Source organism: Nasonia vitripennis, chromosome 2 (genome assembly GCF_009193385.2).
Source record: "Nasonia vitripennis strain AsymCx chromosome 2, Nvit_psr_1.1, whole genome shotgun sequence".
Classification (NCBI taxonomy): Eukaryota; Metazoa; Arthropoda; class Insecta; order Hymenoptera; family Pteromalidae; genus Nasonia; species Nasonia vitripennis.
This window is the reverse complement of record NC_045758.1, coordinates 25,521,245-25,530,723: the sequence shown is the minus strand read 5'-3', so window position 1 is coordinate 25,530,723 and position 9,479 is coordinate 25,521,245.

The following is a 9,479-nucleotide window of genomic DNA, read 5'->3' as shown; positions in this document are numbered from 1 at the left end:
AATTCCAAAAGACCTCGCGCCGGCCTGTCCAAATAAACTCAAATCCGCGCTCGCGCAAATATAAGAACTGTACACACTGCAGAGGGTATATCTCTCTTTGGAGCAACGTCGCGGCGCGCAAGAAAGCAAAGTCGCTGAAAGAGGTAAAAAAAAAACGGCGGGCAAGAAACGGAAGACAAACTGCGAGTAGCCCCCGACGACACTCGACTCCGCCTTCTAAGTGCCTCGGAGGAGAGAAAAAACGCGGACAGAGCGCGAGGAGACGACGAAGATTAAGGAGGAATATAAGAGTCCGTAAACGCCCATCATGAACTGCGTGCGCAGATGTAGGTAGTGTGTGTATATATACCGGCTCGAAATATCAAACTACTTTCTACGGCCGTGATCCTCTCGCGCGATCCCTCTCTTATTATCATCAGCGTCGGGAAGACTGCCAACGTACACACCTGCGCCGCTGGAGTATACATACCGTTACGATTTATATACACTCTCTCTCGGCTAGCGAAACTTGATTGTGCGTTTTATAGGTGCGCGAATACACTTGAATGCGTAGATATTCTGTGCATTGAATAGGATGTCCTGGTTGAAGGAATGGAGGTTTACGCTTTGCTGGAACAATTGCGCACAAGAAAGGATTCATGTGTATATGATATATTTAACGAGACGATTAGTTGTAATAAAAAGATTTTTTAAAACGACGTAGGTATAATTTAACTAGCGCGACACGCGCGGCCCTCCGGCCGCGTTGGCTTGCCGCGTTTTGGGCATAAGGCACGACCGCTTACGCTCGCGCTTCGCGTTCGTAATGCCTGTCGGTGCTTATACAGTATTATCCTATTTTTTTTCCATATTGTTGTCAAAGTTTTGATTGGTATTCTTCTGGCGGTTATCAACACTATCATCAAAACTACTGGAAAATTAGTAACTTATTTGTATTTGTATCAATTATTTATTTTTGTTTGTAGATATTCTTAAAATATATCTTATTTTAATTTTATTCTATTGTAATTTCAGATAAATAATACAACACTTTTATATCGCAGTTTTCGTTTGTAGGGTTTTAATTAGAATATTAGAAAATTGATTGTTTAGGTATTTAGCATAGTTTAGAGGGATGTAGTAAGCTACTTAGAGCTTTCCTTCAATCTAAGCAATTTTCTTTATTGAGTTTAGGTTTTTCTAGTTCAGTATATACACTTGAATTTTGAAAGTAAATTGTACTGATCAGCTTAAAACATTTAATTAATATAGCGTACGTCGTTATATGATGCCAAGTTACACGGATTGTATTCGGCGATTACGTATTTCCTAAATTATTCATTTTTTATAATTTAATTAAAAAAGTGGTTTAATTTTGTATATATGTATGAGATAAAGGCCAAAATATAACTTTTAATAATATAGGAAAATTGCTGAAAATAATTGGGTTGGATGGGGCATGTTGCACCCAAGTTATTATTGAATTTATGTATCAAAAAGTCGCTTTTAGGGTTGTGTATGTCAAAAAGTGTTAAAATAAAATGTTTGCCACGGTAAAAAGTTGTATTTTAAAAATGTCTACAACTTTTATATTTAATATTTTAATGTAAAACGTAAGTCCGTAATGTTTTATGGCAAATAATTGTTTTTTTAGCTGTAAAAAATCGATTTTGGGCTGTAAACTCGAGTTCTAAGCATTTTCATGATTTGATGTTAATGGGAAAAAGTTGTATTTTTCAAAGATCTATAACTTTTCCCTTTAACTTTTTTTTGTAGAATGCTTAGAATTCGACTTAGAGCTAAAAAACCGTTTTTAGCGATTTTTGGAGGCATTCTGCGTATACGCGCAGGATCAAGCCTAAAACAAATCTGTCAGCTTAGTATTACGAGGGGAGTTCGCACACAAATTTTTAGACCGTTTGATTAAAGTCTTTCCGAGATAATCGCATCACAGGAAAATTTTTTTAAAAAACACTTAAAAATCCAACAAATTGTGCCCGCATTTCAAAACAACGTAGAGGATCGGGATAAAAAAAATGGTTTTTTAGCTTTTGCAAAAGGAGACCTCCTAAAATTTCAGCCCGATCGGTCGAAAATTGCATGAGATATCGCATCTCACACATTTGTCGCACACGAAACTATAAGGCATTTCCGTGTCGTGGTCGTGCCTAAAAAAGTCGAAGATATTCTTATTACCAATAAGTCAGTTGATCCCATTGCATAATTGCATCGAAAACAGGAAAATCCCATATATTTTACTCTCAATCGTATCGCCATAAACATAAACAAATCTTTTCAATCCAACTACTCGACACGATACCCCCTTCCCTTCGCACACGGATACACTACATATCCACGGAGAAAGAGCATTACACACGGCAGATTCGCTAAGGTTAAAACTCGTCGTCGATCGACGGGCGGCCGTATGGCGATTAGCATATAGGCACACTGACACACTAAGATCCCGTATCGCCGTCACCGTGATCTTCGCGTATTTTTCGATTCCCCGATGCTTTATTTTGCCATCGCTATATCCTAAGCGCGTGTCTTTCTCCTATACGAAGAGATATGACGCTTTTTGCTTGGCAGCAGCTATAGCCGATTGAGACGTTCCTCTTTTTCCTCGTCCAGCTCTTTTTGTCTAATTGCGAGCTCGCTCGCTTGATATGGGCGACAGCTCTTTTGATGCTTCGTTCGTGTATATACTGTGTATGGATGATGTCGGTGCCGGTTCATTACGATGCAGGATATAGTATAATATGTAGTCGTTGCAGCGAAGCTCGATCGAGGAGTTTTATATGCGATCGGATGGGTATTAATTTGTGATTTATAGTCGGGCTGATGCCGGATGTTTTGTACGTGCAGTATATAACGAGCTTTCTGAGCTGATGACTTTATGCTTTTTTGTGGATTTTTTGGACGAGAGTCTTTCAAGGCGTAGTTTCCGTTGACAAGTTGCTGTGTTTCAAGCGTCAAACTAATATGACATTCGCTCGTGCATGTGGTACATGCACACTTTATGGATTTTAATGAGTTCTGGTTTGTGCACTAGATTCTGATGGAGATGTAAGATCTGAGCCTTGGAAGTGTAATCATTATTACTAATTAATTGTTATTTATTGAACTGCAGTATATAGTAAATTTATACGAGTGTATAACAAACGATAAAATCGCAATGAATATGCTATTTTTATTAAAACTATAAGAACACTAATAAACTATACTTTAGCTTGTTGTACAGCAAAAGCGGCGAGCTTGTTATTGCGTTGACAAAATTAAGTTTTGTGCATGTTATCAACGTTTCTAAAGTATTGTGAAACCTTTTAAAATCGAATTGTTAAGCTTACGTCACTTACAATTTTCGTTAAAAACTTTTGACCTAACTTAATTTTGATTTAGGCGTACGTAAAGGGCAATGCGGTAGTCAAAACAAAGCAGTTTTGGACTGGCCTTTGAGGCCTTCCCCCCACCGCTTAAACTCTTCGTTTTTCTGTCAAGCGAAGATAGGTGGCGCATGAGCGATTTCTGATTTCCCTTAATACTTTAATGACGGTCTAATGCATTTATAGCAGTTTGTCTCTTATGCCAAAACTGCTTTTTTTTGGCTTATTTGAGCCGCTTATACCATAACTGCCGTGGCTGTGTCAGCAAGTAATAATGGCTGGTCTATGCCGTTGAATGAGAAACCTAGGAAAAATACCTACAGGTTCATTGACATAAATCTTTGGTAGTGTTTACAAGATACTTTGAAATTATAATTCACGATAATCGTACATTTGTTATCTCAAAATATTAAAATGGATATTAAAAAAAGTTAATATGCTCTAAATATTAACTAGAAAAGTTACAGCACATACACCAGTTTTTGTTTTTGATTCGCGCCTTATTAGGTCAAGCGCTTTATGAAAGTAGATATCTGCTAGCAATCGCCGTAAGTAATGTACTTCCGCTTTTTAGATCATATTTAATGTACATTATTTCATTCAGTCATAAACACTTTAAAATTGATTAGCATGTTTATTACTATCATATTACAATTACATGGTTTATAGACGTATATACAAACACTGAATAATGAATTAAAATATATCAGAACATCAAATTAATCCTCGTGGCTCGCGCTTAGTAATATTGATGTTTCGTCGCCGATCGCTAGATCAATAAAGTTAGTTTTCTAATAAATTCAGTAGGGCACCATACATGGCACGTAATATAATATAATCGGATGTTCACATATCATTCACAAGAATCAGCTCTCCCTACATGTTTGCTTATACCAGTAGCGCCAAATCCGCGTGTAAACAACAAATCTATCCAGCTGCAGCTTTTACCATTCAAACAAAAGATAACTTCTTTATCTCTTCGCTCCGTTGTTTATCCACACCCAAACACAGCGCAGTTCGATTCTCAGACTCGCGTAACAATTACGCACGATCATCGGCCTCTCTCTCTCTCTCTCTCTCTCTCTCACTCTCAATTTCGGTCATTTTTATCATTCCCTCACGCAGCGACGCACGTAACGTTGCGAAACAAAAACGGGCCCGATGCGTCAGTGTAATATTTTCGGGCCACAGCCGAGGGAAAGCCTTTCGCTTTCACTCGGATGTCGGCCCGATGAATCATAACGGCATTGACGCACGAGCTGCGCGTATAGCACCTTTTGTCGTGAACCGCCTCCGCGTCGGGGCCCGTATGTGCCGGTTAAGCTATACATATATATACTATACGCACGTGCTTTATGGTAATGCCGCGAAGCCAGAGTTTCACTGGGGGAGGTGCGAAGTGGCTTTTCCTGAAAAACCCAGCGTGATTAATCGGGTCGACTATTTTCCATCAAAGTTATGAAAAATGGAACGACGGAGAAATTCTTCACAGCGATGCAGTTCTTCAACGCGCGAGGATTTGAAAGTGAAATTCTCGGGCGTTGTTATCTCCGATTTTTTATGGGATGTAATTTTTTTGTCCGCCCTATATCGATTTCGTTTTCTAAATTCCCAGAAATGAATTAGGATACTGCCCACAACATTTTTACGCGTCTCATCTATCTCGCATACGGAAAATTATATTCGGTGTTCTCTAAAAAGCAGCAATTATCCTCTTAGGCTCGTTATAATAGGAGCTATAGTAGGGAAAGTTGCGAGCGAGAATCGCGGTTTATAGGTTTACGAAATAAAAGAAAATTATAACTATATTATTAAGTAATAATACTCGCACGAGCGAATATAACGACGCGGACGTGCATACGCACGCTCAAAGGGATACATGTATATAGCAGCCGATACTCGCGCGAAAATTTACGGCCGCTATGTTATTGGGTTTGAAGAACAGCGAAAACGAGGGGAAAGTCACGGGAGAGGAGAGAACAAGGCTGTTTAAGGTAACGAAATAATCCCCAAGATTATACGCCTCCGCGGGATAAGCACGATAATTGTAAGGTTGAGCTGATGGATGCAATTTTTGACGTCGGGCCGTTTTGCTCCGGCATTCCTCGCAGGCTTTTCTTTTCCGTTCGAACCTCGCTGATCTATCCCCGGCCTTCTACATACGATGCGAGAATATCGTACAGTAAACAAGATGAATATCATATTCGTATTAAAAACAAACACGCGCATCTCTCTCTCGCAATAAGGCCGCGAGCAACCTGTTGAATCTCAAACGGTTCGAGAGTACGTATAGAGCCGTGTGTACCGAGCATCTGCCGCTTTTTTGTCCTTATTCGCGAATCCGGTCGTAAATTATAACTTTTACTACTAATAGGACATAAACAAAAGCCCCGCGAGCGTTCTCGCATTGCTCCGAGCTAGCTTTGATGAATTAGCGGGAGGTCTCTCTCTCTCTCTCTCTCTCTCTCTCTCTCTCTTTCTCAGTGCGAAAAATTCGCGACCCATTACGATTCAATCGCGCGCAAGTGCATGCGTACACAGCCCAGAGATAAAGAGAGCTCGCCTGTAGCCACGTACGCGCGCGTGATAATTATCGCCGATGATTAATCGTCGGTGAGTAGCTATGTGCACGTTTGCGTGTGTGTGTACTTGTTGAGGTGATATTTCGAGCGAAGGAGGAGGCGAGTGTTTGTTATGGGAGACAATGCGCGGGAGAAAGCGCGAGGAGGATTCGAGAATCGCAAAAATGAGCGGTGAATAATAAGAGCCGAGTGAGTTAGTGGATAAATGACCAGGCGGTGAATTTGTCAGACGCTGTTGACGGGGGTTATGTTTTTCTGATGGTATTGGATAACCAATTTTTATAACCATACTTTAAATCTGCTTGAATATATTATACATCGTTTTTGTGTTGTCTAAATTGAGCCTTCTGAAAAGCTTGAATCTAAAGTATTGTGAAATCTTTTCAAATCAAAATAGTAAGTTAAAAATTTGTAATATTAATTAGATTGATTACGGTACGTCAAAATAAAGCAGTTTTAGACTCGTTTTCGAAGTCTTTCTCCTACCGGCCAGCGCTTAAACACTCTGTGTTTCTCGCCAGCGAAGATAGATGGCGCATAGGCGATTTTAGATTTCCCTTCATACTTTGATGATGCTTTAGTGCATTTATACCAGTTTGTCTCTTATGCCGAAACTGCCTTCTGTTTTGCTTACTTGGGCCGCTTATACTATAACTGAATTTTTTTTTTTTTTTTTATATTACAGCCTTCTCAAGTCCTCTTGAAGTGTCTTATATGGCTCTTCCCTCTGTCCGATACCATACAATGGTACCGGCCAGAGAGGCACCCTACAGTCGCGGTGCATGTGCATCACATAGGAATGTAGTGCGCATGCATCTCGACTGGCCCTACAGTTTAATTATACAGTGCGAAACTGCATACAGTGGGATCCGAACCACTGCAGCTTTGATGTTACAAGACACTTATGCATATAACATACAAACTATAACTGAATTTGAATTGATTGGCCAACGTTACTTATGATTCAGCAAAAAATAGTTTTAAATAATATCATATTATGGCTTATGAGTTAAAACTCAGAATTTCTTATTTTCCACACTAAAACTGCAATAAGACAAAAAGGCAATCGGCCAATTAATCCCACACCGCGAAGACAAAGGAAGAAAACCACAGACGAAATATAACAGCCTCGCGAAAACGCGTGGAGAAAGACACTCGACATAGGTGCGAGAAAATTCAGTGACCCAAAATTGTCGCGAGCTTGAGCCGCCGCACCGCCGCTCAAACCGCCCACCCGTCATTGTCGTGGTCTGCTCCGGATCGTTTCTCTCGTCGTCTCTCTGCGCACACGGTGACGCGCGATTTGCAATGCTAATTTCTTAGGTGCGGTGAACGCAGGATCAGGACGCGAAATTCGGAAGTGGGTCGCGCGCGCGGAATTCGGCGACGAGAGCATCGGCTCATTAGAAATTTCGCCCGTTTGACGAGAGCCGCCAAGAGCGGATGGGTTTCTCTCTCTCTTGCTCTTTTTCATTCGACATGGAAATTCACTTTGCCGCAGATTTTTATTGACGACAGTTAAAACGAGAGTGATTTAGAATGCTGCGCGAGTTAGGCTATGGGATTTTATAGATTACTGTGGATAGTTCGCGTTTGGAGCTGTTGAAAACTAACATAAGTATAACTAAAGTCTAGACTGATCGGACGACGTTGATCGATTCCAAAACTAGTACACTGACTCATCCAAAGTGAAAAGCAAGCGAATCTACGTAAATCAACCATTCGGTCGCACGCTCTCGTCGCGAGTGAAAATTCGCCACGAAAATTTTAGAGAGCGCAGCTGTGCCCCGAGACTGTGTACTTTTGCGCTATTCACGCAACTACTGCACATACACATACCCGCGGGTGAAAATGTGGACTACATGCGGGCCGCGATTCGTCGCTGCATACTCGGACTTTTAACGCCGGTGAAATCACTTTTACTACTGCTCTGCAATCGTAAATTTCGAAATACATTTTTTTTCGTTGCCGATCTGCAGCGTTTACGAGCCGCGCATCAGGGGGATTCCGCGCGGGAGATTGAGAGGTTAATTGACGCGAGCTTTAATTTACGGCGGGACTTTCTACCGAGATCTGCTGCTGCTCTCCATGGTGGTGGCGCGCGCACTTTGTGTAAATAATTATGGGTGACGTACTTTTTTTCTTCACCGCGAATTATACGGGGTGACGGCGTACGATTTCTAACGTCGTTATACAGGAGGTCCATAAATTACGTCCGCGACAAGCCTGCGAAGAGTCGTATATTCCGTTGAAAAAAAATGACGTAATGGAGTCAGCTCGCGAGTAATAAAATATTTTTAAAAGCGTTAATCAAGCGAGCTCTCGATTCAATAAAATCATTACGGCCAGTCGAACTAGCTCTTTATTAAATTCTCTGATTGAATCCTTGCGTGACGCGCGTGTCTCTATATAACTAATAGAATCACAGCTGCGCCTACACACACACACACACACACACACACTCGCGCACGTCGCGCAGTAGAACGTATTTCCTCCCCCGTCCAATTAATTTCCGACGGCTCTCACATTCGGCCCGTTCATTTCCCGTTCGCCGCGGAAAAGCGTCAAAAAGCGAAGGAAAAGCGAAAAAAAGAGAGAACACCTATCGGCCGTCCCGTTAATGAAACGAGAGCTATCTCTCGGCGTCTTCGGCGTATAGCAACAGCAGCAGCAGCCTTCCGTGTCCGGCCGGCGTGACAAAGCCGAGATCCGTGTGAAAGCGGCGCACTACGTGTGCACTTCTATATAACGTGTATACGCAGCGCGTACACGTTGACGTCAATGTGCGCGAGCGAGAAAAAATTGTGCAACATCGGCTCCTGCTGCTACTGGGATGGTAATACGCAGGTATTGTGGCTTTTCTCCGAGCGGAGAATGACGTGGTAAACGCTGCGATGCTGGATCGGATAGGTATTTGCGGTTGTGATAGTTTTTGTTTTTAGAAAGAGAAAGCTGCGCGCGCGGAGGGACCATTTGTTCTGTGGGTGAACGAGAGCCTCGATCGAATCGCTTGCCGATTAGTCACAGGGCAAAGAAAGTCCTGTGAATGAGTTGCGATCGTTCGAAGTGATGCAACGGTTGGGTGTGTGCGAAGTACGTCAATGCCGTTTCTTTATGGAACGCTTAATTAAAAAATAGAATATAGCAATGCGCTAAAACGTTGTTTACGTATTCCAAACGCTCTCACCCGATTTCCCAACAAAACGATCGGCTCTCGTTATTTTTCCCTGTGTGCATACTTATATCCGGCCGTAAACACTCGATGACGCTCGCGGCCGACCGCTGCACGCATTATCAAACGAGCGATTTGAAATTTTTTCCGTTTCAGCGAAAGCAGGCTGCAGTATTATACTTTGAAAATTAAGGCGAGTCTAGAGACGGCTCTTTAAAATTAACGCAAAACGCGCGGAGTCAGTCCGCGGTCTGTAATATACACATGGAAGTGGAGCTACTCTCTTTTTCTGCTCTTTCACACCAAGACGCTTGAAATTTTGCGCGAAAATACAGCTTTTAAATAAATATCCCTTATTTACGC